At 42.6% G+C, this 27734-nt stretch overlaps 2 protein-coding genes across 5 annotated transcripts in view; one reads left to right on the top strand and one right to left on the bottom strand.

Moving 5' to 3' along the window:
* Positions 1-27734, bottom strand: part of LOC135168415 (uncharacterized) — a 223817-nt gene that overhangs the window by 44384 nt on the left and 151699 nt on the right. For 2 of the 3 annotated variants that reach the window (XM_064132576.1, XM_064132575.1), the window contains one exon: positions 11204-11257. The exons of the other annotated variant lie outside the window; for it this stretch is intronic. The gene's annotated coding sequence lies outside the window, so the exon portion shown is untranslated. The remainder of the gene's footprint in view (positions 1-11203; positions 11258-27734) is intronic. 3 annotated transcript variants of the gene reach the window in all.
* Positions 1-27734, top strand: part of LOC135168419 (autophagy-related protein 16-1) — a 196322-nt gene that overhangs the window by 55616 nt on the left and 112972 nt on the right. The gene's annotated exons all lie outside the window — the stretch shown is intronic.

Genomic DNA, 27734 nt, shown 5'->3' with positions numbered 1-27734 from the left:
TTTTTCAATATATTTTTATTTGTATTTTGAAATATACGAAAAAAATTTTTTTTTTCGTTTTTTACATTTTTAACATATATTTTTTTTAAGTCAAAGTAGTCCCCAACAAAAAAAAGTAGTTCACTGGTCAAGGTGATAGCGGCTGTTCATGTTGTCTGACATAAAAAAATCGAATGGATTGTTATTCAGTAGACCTGTGGCTATCGTCCCTACCAAATATAATCAATTTCATTAAAAACAAAAAAAAATATCGAACTTCAAAAAAAAAATCACGAAAATCTCCTTCTTTTTCGTTACAAATCGTTTAAAAAAAATATGAAGATATTGTCGAAAATAAACAATTGTGGTAGGGACGATAACCATAAATGAGTAGAAGAACATATGTAAATTTTAAAGCAATCGGTTGAATACTTTTTCTTGTAGGACCTTGACCGTTTCAGAAAATGATGATTCGAGAAAAACGCGTTTAAAGTTGAAAGCCTGGTAGACAATCGCTTACGACACGTCGGCGACTATGAGCTATAACTTATGAAATACTATGAATTTCGGTCTGAATTTTTCACAGCATGTTTTCAATAGGTTTTACTGTCAAAATATCGAAAAAAAAAAAAATCGATTTTTTGAAGTGCTCACATGAGAATAACCCCTTAAGTAAATTTTTATTCACTTCTCAATGGTATTCAAACGAGCGAGTTAGGACGCGTCGTTGAAACTGTCGGAGTGAAATATTTTATAACGCCCAGCGTGAAGTGACTGGTGTTTGGGGTGACGGTGGGAAGGAGGGAGGGAGGGGGAGGGATACACATCTCGTAAAGTCGATGCTTCAAACACGAAACGAGACAGGGGTGAAAGGTGGGGCTGAGGGAAGGGTGGGACTATGGTTTTGGTAAACGGTACGGAAAGCGGTTTGCACAGCTATATAGACTCACGTTACGAATTAGCGAGGCGGACCGATAGTGGCCGGAAAACGGTCTCGTGTTGACGGCAGGTTTATTAGCATTGTTAATGTATTTCGTGTTCCGGTAGTGAATACCCTCTTCACCCGTGCTACGAAATGCTGTATGTTTTGTGCTCATTCATCCGTTATACGTCAATTTCTTTTCATTGTTGCGAGGGAAATCGATGTAACGGAGGGTTCCCGGTGGAATTTTTGAAAATCATTTTCTCTTCGGGGATTTGATGAGTTTTACGGAATATTCAGGGTTGAATGGCACATGTTAAAACTGGGGGTACGAGTATTTATCTATGGGACATTTTTCATTGGAATTTTGGATAGAAAAATATTGCGCTCATTGAATTCATCGTATTGGTAGTGACGAGTGATGATCGTGTTAATTAAAGACAATTTTATTATGGAGCTGGGGGAACTCGTGGGTTTGAACATTATACACCCGGTGTTCTTACAACTGAGCTAATAGAAGTTAACAGATTTACCGTCAAATTTTCCATTCTTCCATAGCCCATCAATCTTCACCTCCATTATTTATTTTCCCCTGAGAATGAAAAATTTTCACCGCTCTTTGGATGCCGTAAAAAAAAAATTAAATCACATTGCTATTAAGTAAACATATGATCCCTCTAGAAATGAATTGCCTCGTGCACGCTCTCAATTTCATTCAACAGAGAGAGATCAATCTCTCTACCATCCTCCACCTGCATTGATGAATATATTTATGAACGAATAACTAGAATTTTACGACGTCAGTGTGAACACTGCCTTAATCTCACAAAATATGTTGAATCCAAATTGGATTTGAATCTAGAACCTTCAAATAACGAATCCTTTCCTTTCACACCTGTGCTACCACAACTTGCCACATCTACCATCAAAGCATTCACCCTCATGTATCACGATTACATTCCCCCGTGATGAATTTCATCGTGGAAAATGGAAAATTGCCTGCTCTTTTTATCGCAAGTTACCATATGCTCTCTCGAGAGATGACTTCCACCTCGTGCGCTCTCAATTTCATTCAACAGAGAGCGATCGTTTCCTTGATATTCTTTTGTCAGGATTAATGGATACATTTATAAATGAAGAAAACAATTAGTTATGACAGCACTGCAGGCTGATACTTACGCGATGTTTTAATTCCTTCAACCAAAGGGTTCGTGGAACATCGGTTAGACTCGAACGAGGTTTAAACCCGCAACCTTCATATTATCGATCCATTGCTTTCACAATTTGCTACACCAAGACCTCCACCTCCATGTATCACGATTACCTTAGTCCTATCATCACTTTCATTGTAGAAAATTTCCTGTACCTTTTACCACAGGCAAACGTGTTCTCTCACCAGATGATTTACATCGCACGCACTCTCAATTTCATTCGAGGAAGAGATCAATTTCTTGATATTTTTACCCTTCATGAAAGTAAAGACTATTACGCTTTTGCTATATAAATCTATCGAAAAAAAATATGTCAAATTCGAATGGGATTTGAACCCTCAGTTTTTGAATTACGACTCGATCGCTTTCACGATTGATCTACCATAAGTCCCTACACAACCATCTGAACATTTACCCCTATGCATCGGAAATGCCTCCCTCATCATAAATTTTCCGGTACAAAATGAAAAATTTTCCGTCCATTTCACTGAAATAATAATTCCCTTGATTCACTGTAACCATATTTTCTCTCTCGGAATGCATTTTTTCACGTGCAGTTTCAGTTTTATCCACCGTAGAGGACAGTAAGTAAACAACCCGACAATTCTGCTTTTATAAATAACCACTCAACTCCAAGTTTCCGCCCCACCATCACTCCGTTTTCTTTCCCTTTAACCACCCCCACGGCAATGGCTACTTATACCATTCCAAAGGTGACTGTTTCCTCCAGGCTATATTCCTTAAGTGACCTCCATCCGCCTTCCTCCTCGCAAAAGAAAATCCGGGAAACATAAAACTCAGTGAAAATACTGGATATCGCTGATTTAAATTTAACGGCACCACAAAACCTTGCAACGAGACAAGATTAAGTCACTGTCATCAGTTATTATTGTCGAGTACTACCAGTCCCGTAAAATTTTCACGAGATAATAATACCCTTGTGAATGTTGCCCACAGCTCTCTGAACACGATAATTTCCAAACATTTAATCGTATTAAATCACGAGTACAACCATATCCAAAACAACAAGTTCAACCGAGTTTAGTGAATATGTACTCAAGAATTGATGATCCAGTGAATCTGCTAGTTCCGCGATTGGTATCAAAGATGTGTACATAGAGCTCATCGATAGTGTGGGATTAATGCCTTTGGCCACGCCTAAGTACACCATCCCCAGGTCCGGAAGTTATAAAGAAAAGCACGAGGCGTTGCGGGTGGTGATCTCATTTCTCATTCCTCATTCTACTGTTGAACCCCTCTATTTTTCCCACTCTCTCAATCGCAAACAATTAAATTATAATTAAATAAATTGAGTGAAGCAATTTCCGTCGGGGTAATTTTAAAAGTGATGCAGCAATGCTTGATTTAGACCCAGTGAAGCGCGATGGAATATCAAGGAAATCACATTTTTATGAAGCCTAAAGGAATTCGGAGGGAGACAAACCGGAATAATTATCGTCAAGTCAGTCCTTGCTGTACTTTTTACAATTGATTAGCCACATACAATTACATGTGTCCCAGAATTTCGTAGTACCATGTAAGCTGTTTGAATTCCTTAATTAATTCCTAGAGAGTGAGAAATACTCGCCCTCTTCCACACCAAAAATAAACTTGGCTACGCATAAGTGAACACGTTCGTTACTCCTCCATTTTCCCCATTCTCTTTGTTCCATGCAATTAAAATACAATTGAATGAAGTGAAGCAATTTTCCACAGAATAATTTCAAAAGTGATAAAGTAATTGTCCATTTTACTTTTGGTGAAATGCAAAGTGGGAAAAATTAATTCATATTTTTGATAATTTAATTTTCTAACTTCGGTTCACTTTAAAAATATTGATTTATTTTCATTAGCGATCTTAATAGCATCTTATAAAAGGCGAGTTAAACCAGGCACTTCTATTTTTTGTTTGCATCATGTGGGGAAATATCACGAACAATTAAACTATAATTGAATGAAGTAAAGTAATTTTCTTCGGAATAATTTCGAAAGATATAAAGTAATTACCGGTTTTACTGCGGGTGAATCACGAAGGAATATAAATTAGACCACATTTTTATTAGTCTAATTCCTTCACTTCCTTCCACGGCAGATCGTACTTGCCATCCATATAAAAGTAAAAATTTATTCATCCGATTTCAATGTTATCTTATAAAATGGAAGTGATTGTGGATTTTTTTTCCGAATTTCGCTATCTCGAGCATCTAACGGACCGATTTTTTTCCCAAATAACTCTAAAATTAATAAAGCAATGGGCGATGGCCATCTGCCGCTCGCAGCAAGAGTATAAAAATAAAATCACATTTTTGTTAATCTAATTTCGTCACTTCTTTGACCAGCGACTGGGTGGGCAGCAGTAACGGATACGCGGGTTATAATCCAGGGGAGTGAGTGTTGGAAAATGGCGTGGTCCAAGGACAAACGACGCGACTCTTCGCTTCCCCTTAATTTAATCTTTATTTGGAAAAAGTACAAAGGCATACATCCCGGGCAAGTCGGCGAGGCACGAAATGGCATTACCGCGTGATGCGAGCCGAGTTGAGCGAAAATTCTCCATCTCCCCTGCTCCCCCCCCCCGTCTCCCTCTCTCTCTCTTCCTTTTTTCATCAGCATCTCGTCCTCTCACTATCTGGCGCAGTGGAGGCTCTCCTGGGCGCTCAGTACACAGTGCAGCCCATTCCTTTTCCTCGTGGGAGAATTAGAGCGGCCTGGATTTTAATGGGGAGAGACTGCAAAATTAAGAGCGACGCTCCTCGTTTCCCGGGGACAACAGCGACGCCCGTACGCCTCTCACAAGTTGACTTTTTCTTCTCTCCCTTCTTTTCACGGTCTTTTTTTCCTTCCCACCCTCCGCCGCACCCCCTCTTCACTTTATAATTTTTTCTCTTTTACTCCTCTTTTGCTTTCTTCAAATTATCCTTCTCTCCATGGCATGACCATTTAAGCTGTACAAAGTACCATAAATGGGAATAATTATGAAAATGAAAATTCTCATTTCTCTTTGTTTGGGACGCTTTCGTTATAACGCGTTTGGTCATTATCTTTTTATGTTTATTGTTGGTTTTTCGTGGAAGTGGGACGCTTCAATTGGGATTGATAATTGTTTTCCTCGGTGTTGTATATTTTTTAAGAGTTTGTGAATCACTTAAAAGGTGTAGGGAGAAAAAATTGGATAAACGTTACCAAACAAGACGAGTAATCGGTGAGCAGAGTCAATTTTCGGTACTTGTGCAGTCCATAGGGTGATGGTTACTTGCCCCGAAACTGTAAATTTACTTTACAGTCCATCAAAAATTAGCCCCGTAAATGGTAATGATTGCTCGATATTATGCGTAATTTTTCCGGTGCGTCGAGTACTTTTTACTGACCGTGTTTGGTAGATCAAAAAAAATCGACGAAAAATCACTGGGAACTGCGGTAACACGAGAATTCGAAAATTTCGCGCGCTAATCCCAATGAAAATGCATCAATCGCATAATAAAAATGTCCGTAGTGGTACATTAATTTACCCTCTGGTAATGAATCACTTGTAAAATTTTTTAACACTGTATCCTGCTTTGAAAATAAAAATTCCCACTCGTTAAAGTTTTTTTTTTCCCGTCGCTCGTCCACTTCAACCCGTCACCATTCCCCCCCGGTCAAATGTTAATTAACACGCTCACACCATTCCTCTCACACCTCCCCCTCAATCTCGAAACGTATCCAAACTGTCCTCCCCACGGCGACAAGAATTGACGCATTTTGTAGTAAAGCACGAACGTAACAAGGTTGTAACGTGTAAAGTAGTTTCACGCCAGTTATCGGGTGGATATAACCCTGGTCATAAAATTCTACACTCTCCCGCATATACCGTTCCGTCTCATGCCGCTTTTTCACCCTCTCTTATTTCCACACAAGCCCCCCTCCCCCCCCCCAGCCACCACCCTGCCCTTAACACCCCGACGTAACAAAACTTTAGTTTCGCTCTTTTCGTTGGATAACACAGGGAAACGACTGCACATACGTTTGTTGTATGTCCGTTGTTTGTTGTATACAGATCGTTGACGTTTTACCGGATTCTCTTTTTTCCCTCTTCGTTTCTCCGCCCCCTACCCGCAGCCCCATCACCCCCATCCCGGGCTTTTCTATGTTCACTTCCTCCATTTCCAAGCGAATAAAAGTAAAATAAATATTGAAATATCGAATAATAGGGAAAATATCGAAATCCAAAGGCATTTTGACCTCCACCCTCCATTCACAGTCAAGTACAATATACACCGACAGATCCAATACCTCTGGATAACCGCGTATTTTGTAATTACAACGTGAATACAGTTACGCTAGATTAGAGACTGAATCGGTGTATTCAATTAACGTTTACCTACTCCAATACAGTAGAATTTCGAGAGAGGGACGGGGTAGCGAGGGGTGGAAATACCATAGGAAGGGACGACAGGTACAGGGATATGCACGCTTCACCCTATTTCACCGGATTTCTCGGTAACCCCGTAGGGATAGCTACCGCGTGTTACACCAGTGTGCGGCAAGGGGGTTGCGGAGCAGGGGGGATGAGTGGGGAGAGGCTAGGGGTTAGAGAGCGACGATATCGTAGCCTGTGCAAGCACCAGGCATACTCTGGATAATAGTAAGTGCCACAATCCCTCCATCCTCTTTCTCTATTTCCATCGTTGTCCCCCGTACTCCCAATAGATTTATTCACCATCACCCACCCCTTCCACTCCTCCCAACAGGAATTATGGCTATTATTACAGTAAACAAATCGATTTCACTAACTCATCATTCCATTTCCCAAGTGAAATTTCAAAACCGATTTTAACTCAACGCGCACAGGGGGCAGGGGGGGGGGCGAGAGAGGTGGGGAAGTGAGAGAGGTAAAGTTAAAGTCTCTCTAGGGGGCTTGATGCGATGCCTAGGAGTTAACAGATTGTGCTTGCTAGATATTCGTTATACCTCACGACAGTGTATAAGATGATTAGTGAGCGTCGTTCAATCACCGTTGGGACGTAAGTTTTGCGCGTCAAGATATTCTCCCGCTATCGTTGGCGAACGTCATGGTGCAATGGCCTGGGGGGGGGAGGGTGGCGGTTCAGGGCAGGAGGGACGAAAGGGGCTTGCCTCCTAGGCATGGAGTGCAGAATAGCTCCGGTGGTGGTTTAATCGAGTCGAGCGTAATTCAATTCTTAGTCTCTCTCACGCCCTTCACCCTCCCCTGCCGAATGGTTCGCGGTGGCACGAGCTACCGAGCCAGCTCGTTTCACCTTTCTTCTTCAATTTTAGCTACCACTCGTCTGGTGCCATTTCTACCCCCTAACCCCCTCACCGCATTTTATCATCTCTTTTGCGGGCTCCCTCCCTCTCTCTCTCTCTCTCTCCTCTAGGTCTGTCCGTAACCCTCTTTTTATTTCTTCTTCACGTCCTCTTTATCACTGTGGCTCCTCTCCATTCGCGGTGAAATAATAAAATTATACCAGCCACCATCTCTCGTGGGGTATAATGGTGACTTGAGAGTGGTGGAGGGACAGACTGAGAGTTATGGAGGAGGAAGGGGATGGGTAATATCCATCTCGAGTTTTTCCATGATTTTTGCGTGTGTGTGAGAGAGGCACCGCGGAATGCTTGAATTTCTGCCCATTGCGCGTGCTGCACACATCAGTGACATTGATCAATGCCACGGCCAAGGAAAATTGTACGCTCGAGCAGGTTCATGCGGGTATGGGGTTCGCGGCGTTCAACGCTCGCGGCGCGACTTACATTTTATTTGTATGGCGAGATGGGGAAATATGGAGAAAATAGGAGGGGGGGACATCAATTTCAGGGGGGTAGATGATGAATTTGTGAAAATTGAGAATTGTCATTTCGCGGATATGGAGAAATCATTTTGGCCGCGACTGCGGGGTTACTAGAGATGCGTGGGAATGTGTCTGGTCGTCGGATATCATTCCGAGATTCTTGGAAGAATATCCGGAAGTTTGTGGGAAAGGTCTTCTCGGCGACTGGAAGATTATTCAGTAAATAATATGTTGAAGATTATTCCGATGAGCTTTTTGGGAAGCTCTGAGCGATATCGGAAAATGATGATGTCTTAATTTTTCGAGTAACGAAATCTAACATATATATCGTCCCTAATCCCACTTTGCCACCAAGTCAGCTGTTCCCTTTTATCCCCAATGTCCTTCTCCCTTTCCCCGTCCCCAAAATAAACAAACAAACAGGCGAATGAAAAAAAAACTCTTCGGTGGAATTGAGCGCAGTATTTCCGAGTGGTTTGGCAAATAAGAAACACCCTACCGTTGAAATGGGAATAAATTGCATTTGCCGTAGACTCGAAAGCTCGTCGCAATGTACAGTTGAAATACGCCACTGACTACGTTTGGGCTATGGCCCCCTCTCCCTATACAATTTTTTTCTGCGGATGCCAAATGTCGGGGAAATCTATTGGTTGGGAGGAGGCGAGGGAGGGAAAAGAAATCTATATACGTGTATATAAAAGTAAATCGAATTAGAGACGATAGGACGAACGAACGATGCGAACTACGTGGAATCCAATTCTGGGAAAAAGTATTTACCAGTGTGTGCACACCCATCCGTGGCCGCCTGTATCTTTGAGTCCTTGAAGTAACCAAGGGCGACAGTAGTAGATTCAAAGGGTGAAATGGAAGGGGAATACAAGATCACTCGCTGTTTTACGAATCCGGATTTACAGCTTTTTCCATTCTCTCGACTCCCTTAATCTCCAGTTATCAATTTTTTTTTTCGACCCCCCGTCCGCCCCCTGATGATTTTTGATCCGGCTGCGCGGTACGTCGGCGCCAGGAGTGCGCCTATACCGGATCTGCAGGAGTCGTGAGGAATTTTTCGAAAAACAGGCAACTACATTCAGTTCAGACATTTCTGAATATTTGTAAAATGTCAACAAATGATCTGGGATATTTAGACATCAATTTTAGTTGTGACGTGCGACAGTAGTAGAGCCAAAGGGTAAAATCTAAAAAGGGAATACAAGATCACTCGCTGTTTTACGAATCCGGATTTACAGCTTTTTCCATTCTCTCGTCTCCCTTAATCTCCAGTTATCTATTTTTCCTCTCTCCTCCCCCGCCCCACCCCTGATCAATTTTGATCCGTCTACGGCGTACATCGGCGCCGAGAACGCGCCTACACCGGATCTGCAGTAGTCGTGAGGAATTTTTTGAAAAAAAAAAAAAATACAAAAAACTCCACTCATGCATAAAGGCGAGCGCATGTGTCCAGTGCATGAAGTTGCCCCGTGTGTTATCAGAAAACCGCACCCTGAGATGATGACGATAAAATTTTCTCTCCAAACCCATCAACCGGTTTTATCTCCTTATACACCACACAGTGTTATCCTCACGTTTGTGGCGACTCTGTCGGCCTTGGTGAAATACTCTGATATTCCGTGACTCGGACGAGTTAATAATAGATAAAGTGTAAAACGCGTATTTGATACGTTTGGTGTGCACCAACGGTGGAATAAATAAATTCCCATTGGTTACATACGGCCCCAGCGAAGTCGTGATCCCCATTTTATATGGAATATCCCACCGACGCCGTTACATTGCCATTATCGAATGAGAGCGTCGTCGACACCCGGAAACCCGGTACCAGAGAGGTAACATTCTAACTTCGAAAAGTGCGAGGTGATCCGCCGCACAATTCCAACCCAACCAACCGTTAATCGGTGACCGATGGCTTTTCAATCGATAAAAAGAAAATTCCCAGAATTATTTTATCGTATTTTGTTGCAACATACTGTTGGAATGTTTTCAAAATATCAGAGAAAAATAATTGGGGAATTGCAAGGGTCAAATTATTTTTAGGCCGACTAAACTTCCAAAAGTTGATCACGGGGTAAAAAAATACCGGGAGCCCCGTTATTCCAACTAACTTCCCCCCCCAGAACCGGAAGTCCACCAACTCCTGGGAGCCAATCGTCTCAGTATTGAACCCAGCGGGTGAAAATCCATTAAATTGAAATAACACCAACTTCAATTACGACGAACTGATAACGCACAGCTGCATTGGTGGCTCAGCCTCTCTCGACATAGATTATTTACACAGTCCGACAGTCCGGGGAATAAGAAAAATCAAATAACCAACGACACGTAGCTGTGCGTGTGTCTCAACCTAATGTCGCATATCTGTAGCTGAGGATTATGCTAACGCGTTTTATATTCATGGACAACATCGCACACCATTGGCGGGAGTGTAACGCCCGCCCGAGGACGTTGTAAGAGTAGTCAGAAGTACTGGGCGGTTAGAAGGGGCGGGAGGGGGAGATACGTGAATAGTTATACATAGGAGTACATATCCCACTCATCAAAACATTTTTACATCATTTTTCATCATTTCCACTGTAATTTTTTTTTACACCGAAGCACCTTTAACTCGCTCTTATCATACGATTTTTTTTATTTATTTTTCATTTGCTCATTTTGCCAGTCCCTTCGGGCCTGATCGTTTCTACTTTTCCTTCCGCGTCCCTATGTTTGTCGTTGAACTCAGCCGGTGCAACTCTCAGTTACGAGATCACCTAATGCATGTATACAACACATACTGAATAGACCTAAAACCCCCAGTGCGCGATTACGATTCACCGGTGGAGGTCGTAAACTCACTCTGGGTATCGTGTGTATACAATTTTATAGTGTACCTCGGTGTATATCTGGCTAATGCTGTGCAAGAGAGCACATCACGATCATATGAGGTGGTTCGCGCGCTAGCAGGGGGGGTGGGAGGGATGGGAGGGTGTGTAGATGAAGAGAGAGACTCAGTCACGCGCTTCAACGTGCGTGCCCGGGGCATTATAACCGTGCAATGTACTCACATGCTCACTGTCCGCTGGTACCCAAGGCCCATGCCATCTATGTGAATATTTTTGTGCCGTCAGTGTGTCTATATCATTATTTCGAAGAAGACGGCGAACAGAAATTTTTATCCCCCAAAAATCTTCGGCCCCGGAGGACCCAGGAAGAGTCAGCAAATTTTCGTCGGACATGTATTAATGTGTTAACATTTTTCGGAAACGATTTGACATTATTTCGTATGAATATGAATGGGTAAACCCTCTTACCTCAGTGAGCTTTTTCCCACGGTCTCCGTGCAGCTTGCGATTGGCCTCTCCCCACTTCATGACCGAGAAAATAAGCAGAGGAATAATCAAGTTGGAGGGTGAATTATCTGGGGGAGGTGTCATTCAGAGTAACATTTTATTTTCACGAAATGAAATTCTTTTGAATTTCTTCCCGCGACTCGGACAATAAAAAATCAGGAATGATAAATAACGTGATAATTCTACAGTAACGAATCACTCCATTGCGAATTTTTCATCGCTATTTCTCACTCGAATCTTGCGGAATGGCATTACGCGAGGAGTATTTCAGATGATTTCAGGCGTTAATAACAAATGAAAATTGGTGTATTATGGTGCCTCACAGCGGGACGATATCCGAGATGCGGACCGGTTCGTTTATTTCCATCCTCTCCCCCTCCCCTCATTCCACTTGACTGTCGTATTATCTGAGAAATGAGTATAAGGGAGAGGGATAAAGGGAGCGGGGAGCGAGGCTAATTTGTCTAAATGGCGTCGCGCCTCTTCGTTACCGAAGAAATTACCGACTAGACGGATCGCACGTTGTTGGGAAAAAAGACGGTTTTACCTATTCGTCCCATCTCACTTGTACTTCCACGCTCGTTTTTCTCCACTGCCAGCTAATTTTCTCCCCCTCCCACCCCTACCGTCCCTCATCTCACTTGTTCTTATGACCCTCAACTGCGTGCACCCCATCGTCTTGCTTGTCATGATTGGATTTCTCTCTGGACCTCATCTGCATTTTTAATATTTTTCTTTTTCCGTTTCGGTTGTAGACTCGAGTGAGTTAAATGCATGAAGTGTTCATCATTAAACAATTAAATTGATGGCCTTGATTTTTTTTTTTACAAGCTCCCTAGCGCATGTGAGAAATAGCAATATCTGGGATTTTAAATGAGAGTGCTTTACGATCCTATTTGACCCTGTTTGTTTAGTTATACGGGTTTATGTACTCTATTAAGTTAAACGCTTGAGGGGGTGTAATTCGATAGTACCTGGAGGCTGTACACCAGAGGAATATTCACATTTATATACACTGATAATGGTGTGGTGCGAGTACCTTGAACATGTGGCTGGGGGAGGGAGTGAAAAATTTACGCTTTGAAAACTGACACTGATAATAGCGTCTAGGGAGTAGCACCAGATCACGGACCACTAATTATGAATTATTTCAATTTTTTGACGGAGGTTTTCTTCAATTTTTTACTGAAATTTTGCAACGCTCGAATAAATTATATTCTGGGCCTTCACAGGATAAATTGTAACTTCCCTTTGGCCATTTCTATCCAATTGAAATTCTTCTGGGGCTAAAGACGATTTACTTATTCGCGGGGACGGCAGCTCAGTCTGTGCGTGAATGACTGTTTCTACTTAGAAAAACCTCTTACGTCTTTTCCATAAAAAATAACTTGTGGATAAAAAATAGTTGATTGTGTTTATGTAATGCTGATTTACAATACTTTTAGTATAACTTATGTTTGTATTGTTTCCTGTGTTGAAGAGAAACAAAATCCAGAGAAAAATGATGGAACATTCGGTGGTTTCATGCTACATTTTCCATGTTTTTTTTCTCCCTTTCCCGGTGCTGGATACTTTTTCATTCAATTCATCCGTTCATTCATCTGTCCAATTAGCAATCACCCTGATAATACACCTGGCAAAAAATGAAATCAAAACCAGTAATTTCGAATCAGTTTTCACTCGACAACGGACAAAACCCTTGTCAACGAAAATTGAAAAAAAAAAAATACAATCCGCGGATTCATTTATTCTCGAAAATATGGTAGCAGTCCATATTTCATGATTTTCCCCAGATAACTGAGTTGTCCTGTACCCGCAATAATTCCACAATCCAACCATCCAGTTACAATTTGTTATCGCTAGAATTCTAGATCAGTGATTTATATTTAGAATATTTTCAATTCAATTCACGCCTGTTATTCCACGTATTATCATTTGTACGTTTGAGAACACCAATGCATTGTACAAATTGTCATCTACGTACAACTGCATTTGCTCCAGCGAGCGGGTGGAGGGGTGAGACAGGGGAGGGGTAAAATGGGCGACAGCGCGTTACGACGTACACGTTATTAGAGAGGAGAAATGGACCTATAGAGAGGTCCTTTATCCCCCGGAGCTATTGGGGGTGAGAGAGCGGACTGAGGAGCATGTTTGGCGACATAGCCCGCACCAGTACCACCATTTACATGTGTTTCTGGTGAATTCCATTGTTGGCAAAATGCACAATACCTCAACACCTGCATAACCCGTAATGCAAACACATCAGGGTTAGTTCTGTCCCATCCCGTCTATTATCTGATGCTAATGTTCATCCTCATGCCCATTAGTCACTGTTTGAAATATTGGGGTGAATTTTTAACGTGTCAATTACATTCTGCACTCGCCGAAGGATTTGAATGGTTCGGTAAAAATTACCCTCTCCATTTGGTAATCGTGAATTTTTAAAAATTGTGTATATATACCTTCATTCCAGGGTAATAGGATATTTTTTTTGGTGGATGTATCAGCGATTAATGTTCACATCAATTGATTATTTCCCGGACTAACGAAATTATATTTTTGCGTGCGCATAAATATTCCCTGAAAGCCCGAAAATTTACGGCGCCTCGATATTTGACAAGGCTGCTTGTAAATTTTCAATCGAAAATTTTCAACACCGATGATGATGAGCATTAAAACCTGTCAATATTTTTTTCATGTCATATTTGGATTTATTCCCACACTCCTATGAAAACCAGTTTTTCATATCCCTTGTATATCCCACCCACCAAACACCCATATAACTCATCGTCATGTTTTTTTTTTTCACCATGACTATCTCGCTCGCACTCTCCATCCGAATTTTTACGATTTTTTTTTCTCGTATTTTCAATTCACAGTAACGAGCGGCACGGTTTTTCCTTGCACAGAGAGTGGCAGAGGGCGGGAGAGGGAGCGGCCAGGAAATTCGTTGCCGTACGTGGCCGGAATTTCCGGTTGTGGCACACCAGATCGCCGACGGCTAAAAACGTAATTGAAACCGTGGGCAATCCCCGCATACACATCCATCCCGCGCACATCCATCTGCGTTTCTCTTGGATGGGGGAAATGTATCTCCGCTCTTTCATTTGTTTAATTTTGTTTTTTTTTTTGCTGGAAAATTTTTTTTCAAGAAATTTGATTTCGTTTGACACCCGACACGTCGAAAGCGTATACTGTAGATCATTCGGTACTGGGGGAGATCTGTGTACTGACGGAATTTTAATGCATGCTCTAACGCACTGAAGTCTATTCACTGGTATATGTTCGAATTCTGATGATGAGAAATTGAATTATTGGATTGGAATTGAATTTCAGGGCTGAAGTGAATCTTCAGTTTGGCGAGGGAGTGGGAGATTCGGGTTGCGATTGCGGACGTGGGGAATACATGGAGATGAATGTTTAAAATAGATCATTTGATGCCGTATTTTCGCAAATTTGATAACATACGTCTTTGACATTGTTTGGAATTAAAGTGTGAGAATATTAAGGAATTTCGTCGTTCGAAACTAGACTTTGTCTGACCACCAGTGACTCATACCACTGAATTCGGTGATTTATTCTCGTGCGATCTTTAAAAAAATCATCCAGAAATTATCCTGAATAGCTGTTTACTGACCAGAGACAATTTCTTCACAAAGTATCCTCAGAAAAATCCCACACTGTCCACAATCCGTCCGTTCTCTCCCCTGAAATCCACAAAATTAATTCCCCCTATTGATGGCATTCGCAATCTACCCGATGACAGAACTCGATACTGGGGCTGAAACTTCACAATTATGATGTCGATGAATCGGTAGTCAGTGGAAAACACGATACACATGATTCTCCCCACTACGTTAAAAGTCACGTCATACATAGCAACACCGATATATCCCAAATTAATTGCTCCGTATAGCCAGGGTAATGGGATTTAATCGGATTAGTACCGACATGAGTCATGTACAAAACGAAGTACCGTGTTTGGAAATCTCCGGGCCGTGGGGGAAATATCGTCGGTACATATGCATTTACACGTACGTATCCGGTATCACATACAGAGATTCATTTGCCATTGGTAGGAATATGAGGTGGTTGAGGATGAGCGGTGAGCGTAATAGAGGCATATTCGAAAATTTTCGTTGGACGAGTCAAATCATATCGTCTGTCGCTTGCACAACACGCTTCATGCCCACAGGGGGAGAGCTAGCCTTCTCGTTACGCATTTCAACGTTCAAACCGACAACTATCCATATCCCTCTCCCAAATGGTACAACACACGCAATACCAGAGCTGTTTATCGCCCTGGGACAACCTTATACGGAAACTATAGATGATTCATGCGTCAGCCGGTCACTGAGCGCAACCAAAGGCCCTTTTTTTTTTATTACCGAGTGATGGCACCTTACAAGTGCACGGATAATAGTACACGAGTGCCCGTGACGCTTTTCCCTTTCATTCTTCCCCCATTTTCCTTTTTTTTTTCTGATTTTTTTTCTACTCTGCACATCATTTTTCCAGCATTCCTCTCGCCGACGCCTCTTCTCACTCGGCTAGCGGCTCTCCGGGAGGAACGAACTACCTTTCGGTGTAACTGCAATGCACGGATACAAGTGCTACAAAAACTGTGTAAATGCTCGTAAAACTCAGCGTGATCACGTTTTATTTTATTTTTTTAAACTAAAATTGACGTTCTCTTTTTTTCCGGTTTTTATGATTTGTTTTACCTGCGCTGTTTGTTTTAACGACTCAAGAACTCCGACAGCATTTTTTCGGGCTTCAGGTGTACTGCTGGATGTTTTAGGGGAAATTTTCATTTTTACTTTCCCAGAATTTTCATTGGCTTTGTAAATATATTAGCCATTTTTCATTTGATTGGTAATTTACCGGGATTTATTAGGGAATATTTCGGTTGTTTTTTCGGGGTTTAAGTTCGTCGTAAAATTCTTTTCCTACTGTCAGCAAAAAGAAAAATTAACCCAATAACTTATTCATCGTATAATAAAAATTAACAATGATTTGGTAACAGAAAGGTAACTGTTTATTTAATTCAACCACAACTTCTAAATAGTTTGGCTCAATTAAAAAAATAGTTTATGGAATTAAAATGAATAATTTTTCTGTCTGCGTGATTCACAATTTTTTTTACTCAACTTCTCTTTCCTAAAGTTTCTCCACTTGATGGTTGGGTACGATAAGAACAGCTCCCGCAATGAGATGCTAAGTCTCGCGTTACTTGGCCCTCTCTCGAGTGCAAGGGCACAGGAAGAGAAATAGCAGTTTTTTTCAACGTTTATAACTTCTTTTTACTTTCTCCCTCCACTTCTCTTTTTACTGCTTTTTGTTTCATTTTAGGTCTTTATTCAGGAATACCGCTTCGTTGGATCGCGTCGCTTCACCAAAATTGCACTCACTATTCTTCCACTCTGGACAGATATTACAGCGAACACCCTCTCTCTCTCTCTCTTGCCAACTCTCTGAAGCTGATAGGCCATTCATGTACAAACTGTGAGAAAGAAAAGAAATATCCTCCACGCCGCATCTTCAATTACACTTGTTTCTCGTGTCAATGTACACCGTTTCCACTCTCATTATTTCTTTCCTTCTCTTCTTTCTTTAATCATCATTCTACTTTTCTCATCTGTCCTCTTTTTACACATCCTCGTTGAGCGTAATAAATAGGATGCACCCAGTTGTCCTTATCTTTTTTTCGCATTTTCTCATCTCATTCTCCCATCGTTACACGCCAAATTACTCGAGGCTGAAAAGACCCATGCACCACCATATATCCTCTCCCCCTCCCCATCGCAGTGTTATAAGCCAGAATGCCAGAAATCGTTTTCACGCGAAAAGCAAGCGAGATGCTGATGAGAAAAACGAGGGACAAAAATTTTCCAAAAAAAAAATATCCGCTCCAATCTCCGGGTAACGCCCCCATTTGTGTCAGAATCCCCTCTCCTCGTTCCTGCTCCAAACCAAAAAGAGGAAATAATTTTATCGTCTCCATAACTACGCGGAAAGAATTTTTTGTCGAAGATTTCAATGAGAAAATCGAGGGACGAAAATTTCCCCCCCAAAAAAAAACGGAATATCTGCTTCAATCTTCGAGCAGCGCTTTCATTTCCATCAGATTATCTTCTTTTCCTCTCATCTTCATCAATTCCATCATTGAAAAATACTTTTCTGCACTCGTTAAAAAATGTACCATTTTAACCCGAGGAGCAAACGAAATTTTTCCGACCAACTGAATTGCGTCGAACTCTATTTTCCATTACAATAACCGGAAAGTGAGATTTCACTTTACACACAAGCGATGGGCAAGTCATTTTTCTATACCTCTCGTAGAGAATAGCGAAAGCCCCTGCGCTTGCCAATAAACTCGATGCTAAAAATACCCATGCACCCCCATCCACCCCATCGCTTTCATAAGCCAGAATGCCAGAAATCGCTTTCATGCGAGAAGCCAGGGAGATTCTGATGAGAAAAACGAGTGACAGGAATTTTCCGAAAAAAAAGAGGGAATATCTGCTTCAATCTCCGGGTAACGCCCCCATTTGTGTCAGAATTCCCCTTCCATGCCCTCCGCTCTCATCAAACTAAAAAGAGACGAGAAAATCCTCGTAAAACAAGTAACACAAAGAATTTATTTACAATCACAAGAATATAGGACCCCGGAGCACAGGTGTACGGATGGATAAAACGTAACACGTATGAAGAAAGAGTGTATACCCAAGGTAAAAGTCATAAGACAGGATAGTACGAGACAGTAAAACCATGAGCAAATCTGGAAAAGCCCTCCCGGCCGTAAAAGTCGAGGGGAAGTGAGGGGGTGTAGTCTAGTCTTCCGATATTCGATATCGAAGTAGGATCGTAAGTCGTGGAGGGGTAGCATCTTCGTGTAGTCTAGTTGGTGATCTTCCCACCCCCTCCCCACCCTCCCATCTTGGGCTGGATCACCATAGACTACTGCCATCTTCGCTGGATATAAAAGTCAAGATAGATAGAAAAGAGAAAAACATGTTGCATGAAAAAGTTGAGGAGAAAAAAAAAAGCTTCCTGAAGAGCAAGGGAGCGCGCGGATGGCCACACAAAGATGGTTAACGAGATGGCAGGATAGAAGGCCTGGTTAGCATAAGATGCACGGAGAGGCGACGAGGAGGCGGCAGCTATGGGATGGATAAAGGTGAAGGGGTGTGAGAGAGGGCGAAACTGCGAGAGGGATAAGGTATGAGGGAGACGAAATGATTTGCGCGGTGATTCAGCGTTGATATCGCTGAAGACATAAAGTAAGGAGGGTGTATCAGACGAGGTATTATGGTATCGTTGTGGTGGATGCTATGAATCAAGTCTAAGCGCATGTTGGAGGCACACTGGAAGCATATGCATTGGGATGGGATGGTGTTGTGGGGGGGCTCTGGGTATTGGCTTGGGATGCTGCTGGGGGAGGGTAAGCTGATGGAGAAGCTTGGGAACAAGATGCGGCGTGACGGTTTCTGAAGGAGCAGTCTCTGGTCTTCGATACTTTGATCAAATTATCGGGTGATTAATGACGACTTTTTGTGGAGTTCTCGATCATGGGGAAGAGGGGAGGATGCTTCTTTTAATTGTCATTAGTAGCTGATCCTTCTCAAGGTTATACTTCGAACGGACACATCAGGAGTCGGCCTCGAACCAATAGTTTAAATATAAATATATGTTATCAAGATGTTTCTTGATACTGCTTACAAGCACACAAGGAGCATATGGAGTGGAGTGAGCAGCTGTTGCAAAAGCTCTTATCGTCTTGAGATACTTCTGGGGAATTAAGCTTGTGGTGAAGCTTAAGAACAAGCTGCTGGTTTATGGAGAAGCACTCCAGTCTTCGATGGTTGGGTGGAATTGTCTGATGATGCTTATTGACCATCACTAATGGTATCCTGACCCGTTGCTTCTGATGATTAGAGGTTCCGGCTTTGAGATCAAAGGGATCACGATTATACTGACTGTAGATACTCGGTGTAATGAATTAATTAAAATACTCATAGAATTACTTCAGCTTGATTTGTATTGATTGCGATGAATCAGACGTGAAGTCTCCTAAAAGTCAGTTAAAAGTGAATTCCATAATCGTGCACTAGCCTAATGCATATTGATACTGTTTTGGACCCCATCGGGAATATATGGACTACAATAGGTTTGTGCTGTGAGAGCTCTCGATAGCGCCTTGAGTACGGCTGGGGAATTGAGCTTGTAGGGAAGCTTAAGAACAAGATGCGGCGTTCTGGTTTGTGGAGGAGCACTCTAGCCTCCAATCGTTGGATGGAATTGTCTGGTGGTGCTTGCTGACCATTACTAATGACATCCTCTTATTGCTTAGCATGGTCAAGAGCTGTAGATTCGAGATCAAAGGGGTCCAAATTATGTTGATATCCACTTCTTTCACTCAACAGAGTGAAACTTCGATAGACTCACTTTGCTTACGATAAATATCGCGGAGAATACTCCTTTCAATGATGTCATTGTAATCTTACTTTAATTCTGGTCATCATGCTCAGTGGAGCAATTCACTCTGATGATCCTTGGATGAAAGCGTTGGATTGCACTTTCTGGCGATTACAACCCAAATCCCCGTCCATAGTTCATGATTCAAGTGGGCACCTGTCTTACAGAATCAATTCAAATCGTGCAGTCATATGGCTCGATAAATATCTGTTTCGGAAAATATTCCACCTCAATTTTACCTCAATAAAAAATAACCTGGGCTCAGATTTCATCCCTCGGTTGGTATACGAAAAATAGGGTCTGAACAATCCACCCATTGCGGAAATCATTAGCCACTTAAACATCTCATCCTCGACTTCCTATTTCTCATAGTTATACATCACCATGATGCATATTGGTGGTGCGGCATCACGACCTTCATCGACAACCTCATCCCAGTACATTAGAACCTGTACATCCTTCCTGCCTTCTCTTCCCACATTTTTCCTCTTATTGTTCCTCCTTTCGTCTTCGTTTCTTCCTATTCACATCTCCTATTCGCATGTCTCCCCTTCCTCTCTGCATCGTCGTATTGTCACGCGAATCAACTTGAATTCCAGCCCGTAGGGACATGTTTGAGCACCGGGTAGAATGCTTAATCAAATCGTGTCTTGTATGTATACATACCAAACCATTCCTACAATCGTCCTTTGTAATAGTTTCATCTTTCTCATTCTCAACGTCTTTTGTGCACCACTTTGCCGCCTCTTACAAACTGAAATGGATCTGACATACATATGTATGGGTATTTAAGAGTGAAAACAATTCAATATAGTCATCCATAAAATTTTGTTGAATAAATGTTTGAACAGACTGAGAAGGGATTATACATGAGGGGATCATTTCAGGGTCATGGAACCTTTGCGGTATATGTGGCAAAGCGGGTTTAAGTTCGATCGAAGAAGGTGGTGAGGACGTGCGTGCATGATAGCTAGTGCATGCCGCGTGATCATTGGACGGTAGTTATCTCCTACAGGCGGATCGTGTACTATCTATATAACATCTATAGGTGCATTAACCAATGATTCATCTTGTGTGGTAGACTGACATGCAAATGTGAAATAACGTTTCAGTGGAGAAATTCATTACTTTGTTGGATATTGAAGTTCAGAAGAAGGAGGGAAAGGATCATTAATCAATTTTTGAAAGGTGCATTGGTCCAAATTGCCCTGATCTCTCATCTGGGCCTAGTGGGGAGGCTGATACAGCTGCGATGGCGAATAGAAATCACTAATTCGTATTGTGGAATATTATTCCGTGTGAGTTTCATCTAGAGGAAAATTCTCAAGTTTACTGAACATGTTAAAAGCGGAGAGATAAGATCGATCGATAATTGCCCCAGGGAATTCTTCTTGATCGGCTTGGCCGACCTGATGATGAATGGGATTCACTTCCAATTCAGCTGTAATCACAATTGATGATTCATCTTGTGTGGTAGGACATAGAAATCCTGAATAACTTTTCAGTGAAGCAATTATCAATTTTATTGACTGCACGAACCCAGCAGGCTAGAAGGATCCTGCCAGACCGACCCCAGCACGAATTCATCCAGTTGGATTTGACCTAGAGTCAGGTGTTCATCCTTCAGTGATAGTACTTCACGATGACCCATTCCTCGGTACTCAGAATGGCTGAATACTTCCGTATTGAGCAATACCACCAGCATGTACATCCCCCAGACGAAAATAAGCTTCTCATTCCAGTTGCTGACCTGGTCGAAGATCAGGTTTCCTGGATCATTCTCAGACTCCTGCCTCATTGGCATCACCACTCTACTAAAGCATCGCTCCACAATGTTATTACGTTGAAGAATACCAACCCTCGACGTATGAAAATCTCCTGTTTCCCATCACAATGACGTCAGGATAATGCCCACTGCATTATATTCTTCCCTCGATTATTGGAAGTGCACGAACTCCTCTCTCTCGCCTGTCACGCCTACCTTGAAACATCCCAGAACCAAACGCTGAGGTAAAAAAATAAACCTCCACCTGGATTATGTACAACAGTTTAGTTGTTGCGGGGGAGGTGCAGGGCAATTCTCTCCGAGAGCCTACAAAAGCGACAGCTTGAAGAAGAAATACTCGGGAGAATGAGAGAGACAGAGAGAAAATAATACCGCTAGACATCACTATTTTTATATTTTCTCTTTTTAAACTCTTCAGCATCTCTCTCGACATTATTCCAAAGATGCAATTCAACTTGCGTACAAACGTACTTCACGAGGAGTTTCAGTGGAATAAGTCTACCGGGTTTGTCCTTACACTTTGAACAGCTGTACAGTAAAAGTCTTCAGCAGTTTTACCACTGATACAAGAGTGGAGCACGGAAGAATGAGGTGGCCGAGGGCGGCTCTAAATCGCCCGCCAACAGGATAAAGGATAAAGTCGAGGGGGATACATTGAGAGCCCAGTAAAGAGGTAAAAGAGGGAGAGGAAAATAAAAAGCGAGAGGTTGGCGGAAAAATAGGGGGACGGGAGGGGACCGAGAAAGAGAGAGAGGGAGGGAGATGAAGAGGATGAGGATGAGAGTTAGGACATGTGGTTGGGAGGGCTTCGTGCATCGTAGCATGCTGTAAACAGCCGGAACGCCCGGAGTTGTAAAGAGAAGATCTAATCGCCGCAAGGTTGGTCCTTCTCAAAGCTCTGGCTTTTGCAACAAACGGGCTTTTGGACCTCCCGGCAATCTCGATATATTGCCGATTCATTGCACGATGCAGCTTGCTTACGTTATCCCAGTAGAGGGCCCCTTGATGACTCCTCGTTACAATACCATCGATTTTACCCCCCCCCCCCTCCTCCCTCTTTCGCCGTCTTCCTGATGCATTTATTGTCCTTAACGATACGTCAATATCATATTTTTTTTCTCCGGCATCCGCGGGTTTTTATAACTCTGTTTTATTATATCATTTGATAGGATGAGGGACTTGTTTACTTTCAGGGTCTTCCGTTTGTCATACACGTCAGGGATAACGTGTGGAGCTCCGGCGATGAGAGCGGGATGACAGTAACGGAAGGTTTAGGGGTGGGAAGGGGGGAAAGTGCATGATAGATAATAGAAACTGTATGAAAAATAGAGGACGAGGCAAACACTGGTGGAGAGAATCAACGAGAGACGGGTACCGACGACCAGAGTCGTGTCGCCAGTGAGGATAAAGGAGTTGTGGAACGCTGGAGAGTAAGAAACACGCGGAAATGGTGACAGTTCGTGCTGTGGCTATAACAGCATTGCTATTTTGCCACAGTCATTTTTTCATTTGGCTTTTCTTTTCTTTGTTTCACTGAGTACTCCATTCCAATGCCAATCTTTCTTTCACAAATACAAGTGCAACGAGTTGGTTACAATCTAACACTGCGGAACGCGTAGATCAGTGGGTGGGATATCGGTTTGTGGGGGAAATCGAGACATAATGAGACTCCTTTGATGTTGTTTGGTTCTTAACGGGATTAATGAGTTTAGATTTTCTTCAGTCGCTGGATTTTATCCCCGATAAATCATCAATGAAACATTTTTGAGGTGAACTCGTATGCCTCATTAATGAAAAAATAAAGTAAATCGATGGGGTCTGACTTCGCCAGGATGTCCACTTTACCGCAATTTGTCTGCCGAGGGAGATATGAACGACTCGTCGATTTTTCGGTCTCCATGTCTGACGGTCTTCGGGGGAGGCAAAATAATTGAAAAGCTGGGGTGATGAAGTTGGTGATATTAGTGGAGGCTGTATCCACCGGGCAAGATGTCTCGGTGTGTTACGCAATTAATCCTCCTACTGGTGTCAGGGGTCAAAACGATGAAGATATATAGCCCGATGCCTATCCACAAGCTGACCCTGCCATAATCGAAACCGACGTAAACTACGATACATATATGTCCGAACAGGCTGTCGCACCGGTGACTATTATAATCCTCACGTGTACAATACCACTCTTACCTGATGACTTGTGCAATTACGAGATGATTGCAGACATTTCATAAATTACGTGGAGTTATCTGTATTCAAATATTCCATTAAAATCCCATAAGCGTTAGTTGTTAATTTCTTGCGGGGGTTTGGCTTTTTTTGTCGAGACTACTTGCTGTTCTCTCTTTGGAGGTTCAAGGACACTTGGTGGACGACCGCGGAGATGGAGGTTGATTCATTCTGTGCACGGAGTTGCAAATATATTTCGAGGAAATTGCCGTCGGTATTATTTCTGAATTTCGGCGAATTTAATAATTGAAAAATTCTATTTTCCAAGGGGGAAGGAAATTTTCTCCGTAATTTGATTGTCAAATGCGATCGTTACAAATTGTTCAATCTACCAGACACTTGGATATTATCAAAGTGATAACCATGATTTTTCTGCGACTCCCATAATAAATGCAGACCTCCCGTCTATGCTAACTCCATAAAACGTTCATTAAAACCGGCATTTCCAACCCGATTAGCCCCCATCGCCACTTAGCCGCGACAATTCAAGTGTTCCCCATAAAAACCTATTCCAAAAACCGGATGAGTCGGATATCAACTAGATCGCAATCCAACCGAGCAACATAGCAACATTTACATCTCAAACAACTATTTAATTCTCGATCCCACCCGATCGAAGATCCGGTTTCTCCACTTCCCGTTGCCCATCCCCAAGGGGTTTCTCGGGCGCGTCAACCGCAGAATCATCAACGATTTATCACTCACCGCAAAAAAAAAGCCTTTCACTTTTTCTCCCCCCAGTTATCAAATGATCATTAAACCGATCGACTCACGAGCTTTCACTCCACCTCTCCATCACCGTCCTCTCCACAGTGGACCAGCGACAGCCAATGGCAGTCCATCTCCAAATGGATTCAAGAAGCTCGTCTGCACAGCATAACACCAAACAGCTCATAAACCAGAAGCCAGGATCCTGGGCTTACGCCACGCGTCATCGCGAGTCACGCGCAGGCTCTACTTTATACCGTCAAGTGTATACCCTACCTCCGTGACTTTATACCTGTGCACACAGATTCGAAACAGCCAACGGCGTCGGATCAGCCGCACCGCGTTGAAAAGGAAACAGGGTAGACTGAATGGGAAATACAAAGCCCAGAGGTGGAATGCCACCTTGTGTATTACCCCAACTACCTTCTGTGCCATTTCAAGGGCAAAATTGCTGAGATTAGGTTGAGAATAACATTGCAGACGGTGAAGCCAAATATGTCCCTGAAGTATACACCCTGAATTTCCATTAACTGTACCAGGAGAATGGTGATGCCACGTTGCGTCTGTGGCCTTAACTCCGATCCTATCTGTCCATCCCGTGGGAATATCCAGGGGGAAGGGAAGCATGGGGACGACGTCCAAACGGGCGTATATCCAGTGTCCAAGATTCATTTACCGCAGGAGCAGTAATTTAATTTTGATTAAGACTCAGGATAACATTGAGGTAACAATGAGTCATGGGAACTTCTCCTTTCGGCGATTCATATCGTTCATTTATTCCCAACAACTGAACTTTTTTTCGCACCCAAAATCAGCGATAAATCATCGATTCTATTATCCTGAGAACAAATTACAGTTTTTTGAATTTTTAATTAATCAAAACAAGCGCTTGAAATGGTGGCATTTGCGCCCTTTCGACGATAACGCGACAATGGATGTTGTAACCCCCAGTTTCCTCTCAGCTCATTCTGCTCTCACCCGATTCACCGACAATCCCACCCTCAACCCCCCACCCCCTTCCTTTCTCATCCTTACCCTCAACTATAACTACACAACTAATATCGTGTCCCGCGCAAAACCGGAATGCACGCGCGGAGGATTACAACTTGTATTAATTACGGTGGGACATTATACCCCGGTGGAGATTAGAAATCGAACCATGGGTAACTGGGCAGGCAGTCGTGAGTTGATTCGGTGGGAAACTGTGGAAGATCTACGCTTGAAACACGTGGGGGGAGGTTCAGTGTGCGGTACCCAGTGAACATCCACCAACGGGTGTTGCAGAAGTGGTTTGGGGGATAGAAAAGAGTTGTGAGAACGGCTGAAAAAGAAAGTCAACAATGAACGCTTGGAAAACAACTAATTGACATTTATTGGATAGAACTTGATAATAGTTTCCTTTTTTTTTTGTTTTATCACTTGTACAACCTGTTGAGCAATAATTAATTGCGCACCGTGGAGGGAAAACATGTAAGCGTTGGGAAGTGATGTAATTACTCCGCAAAATCACATATTCCAATATTCAGGACATTGTAGGGTACATGGAGAGAGAAAAGTTGGGGGAAAATTCCAGTGCTCGACATCACTAAACCACCGTATTTTCATGGAAATAAAAATAAATTGTCTAGAATTGGTAGTAGTGAATTTAGTTAATTAACTTCATTAATATTTTTCAGGCATTCCTCTCTCTGTGTTCAGACTAAATTGATGTCACTGCTTTTGAATTATCATTTTTGTTCGATTTCAATGTTTCAATTTCATCCCGACCTCCCCCGTGACGCACTTGGGATGTCCTGTAATGATAATCGATCCCGCGGGCGTGGAAATAACAACGTGAGACGTGCAATTTTTTCACATCTACGATGTGTGCAGAGATGAGGAATGATCTGGCAAGATATCTCATGGGACCTGGGATCTTGAATTTCGTAGTCAAGACAGTGTTCCTAATTGATTCTGCATCGTGGGATAAACGAGGGACGAGAGGTACTCCGGGTGGTGGGCGAAATGGGGGAGGTAAATCCGTCGGCAAGCCCTCCAGGATTTTCGGAATTGCCGTGGAATGACGGAGCAACCTCACTCACTCCCGGCTGTCCTTAATCAATAATCCACTCCCTCATACCCATTTCTCCGGAGGGAGAGGAGGTCTACATTGGGAGCGTTTCCACTGGAGTATCCCAGCTTGACGTGGGTACATATATGTGCAGCACCACTTGAGTCCAGTGAAAAATGCTTTCCTCCCTTTAACTCAACTAAAAGCGAGATAAAACGCGGAGAGAGAGAGGGAAATAAGTTGGAGGATGTGGAGAAATAACAGCTATGAGAATTGGGGGTGATTTTGTTTGAAAAATTGTCACAAATTTTCAATCAGTGCAGCGAAACTGTCGTGTTGGCCATCCCTCATTTGGCATCGAACAAACATGAATCATTCACTTTGATTTATTTGCCATCTTTTTGACACTTTTCACGGACCAATTCACCCGCCTTCGTCGCCTCGGCTGACTCGTCTTGGTGAAAAGCTGATTGCGACTAGGCAACTGTTTGCTGTTATATTAGTTGCCTTGACGTTGCTCCATTCTTGCAATTCAGTGACTGTTGGGGTGCACAAATTCCAGGGTAAAATCAATTTATGCCACAGTGACATTCTCACTCTATCGCACCGTCGCTGTAATCCAAATGTATGCTCAGGTGTTTATGGCCCTTTGTAAAATTCATAACGGGACACATGTATTATAGTTGGTGTAGTGTACGGGCGCCAGGTTTGTGTGCAACGGTAGAAGTGATAGGGAGAGGAGTTGGTGAATTGGAAGCACTGAACACACAAACCACCGAGGCGTCGAACAATAACTCGTATTTACGTCCTCGGCCTAGTTTCCGAAAAGTTTTCCAACAGATCCCTAGCATCAACCGAGTTTAAATTACGTCGGCTGATGGTTGGGCTGTGCGCTGGTATCCAGGGGTGGGAGTGGGTATTCCCAATGTAGTTTATAAGTTTTCGGTTTCGTGAATGAAACATATTCTCGATTCTTTGAATCAAATTTTCTGGGTGGATATTATTCGCGTTGCTTTTCACTTGGGGTTGTTCGATGACTCGGAGAATGAATGCAGGTCGGGAGTTGCAGGTGAATGATTTGGGGGTGGATGGAGATGGGGAAATATGGTAAAAAATGCCCGGAAGCAATTTCACACGTCTAGACAACATATTTTTCAGAAGTATCTTTCTCATATAATTTTATAAAACCGCACACCTCTCCCTCAACCTTTTGGAAACTCATTTAATGAACTTGGCTCGCGGGTTCA

This window comes from Diachasmimorpha longicaudata, chromosome 13, assembly GCF_034640455.1.
Source record: "Diachasmimorpha longicaudata isolate KC_UGA_2023 chromosome 13, iyDiaLong2, whole genome shotgun sequence".
NCBI lineage: Eukaryota > Metazoa > Arthropoda > Insecta > Hymenoptera > Braconidae > Diachasmimorpha > Diachasmimorpha longicaudata.
The sequence above is the reverse complement of the archived record's forward strand: the minus strand, read 5'-3'. Positions and strand labels throughout refer to the sequence as shown.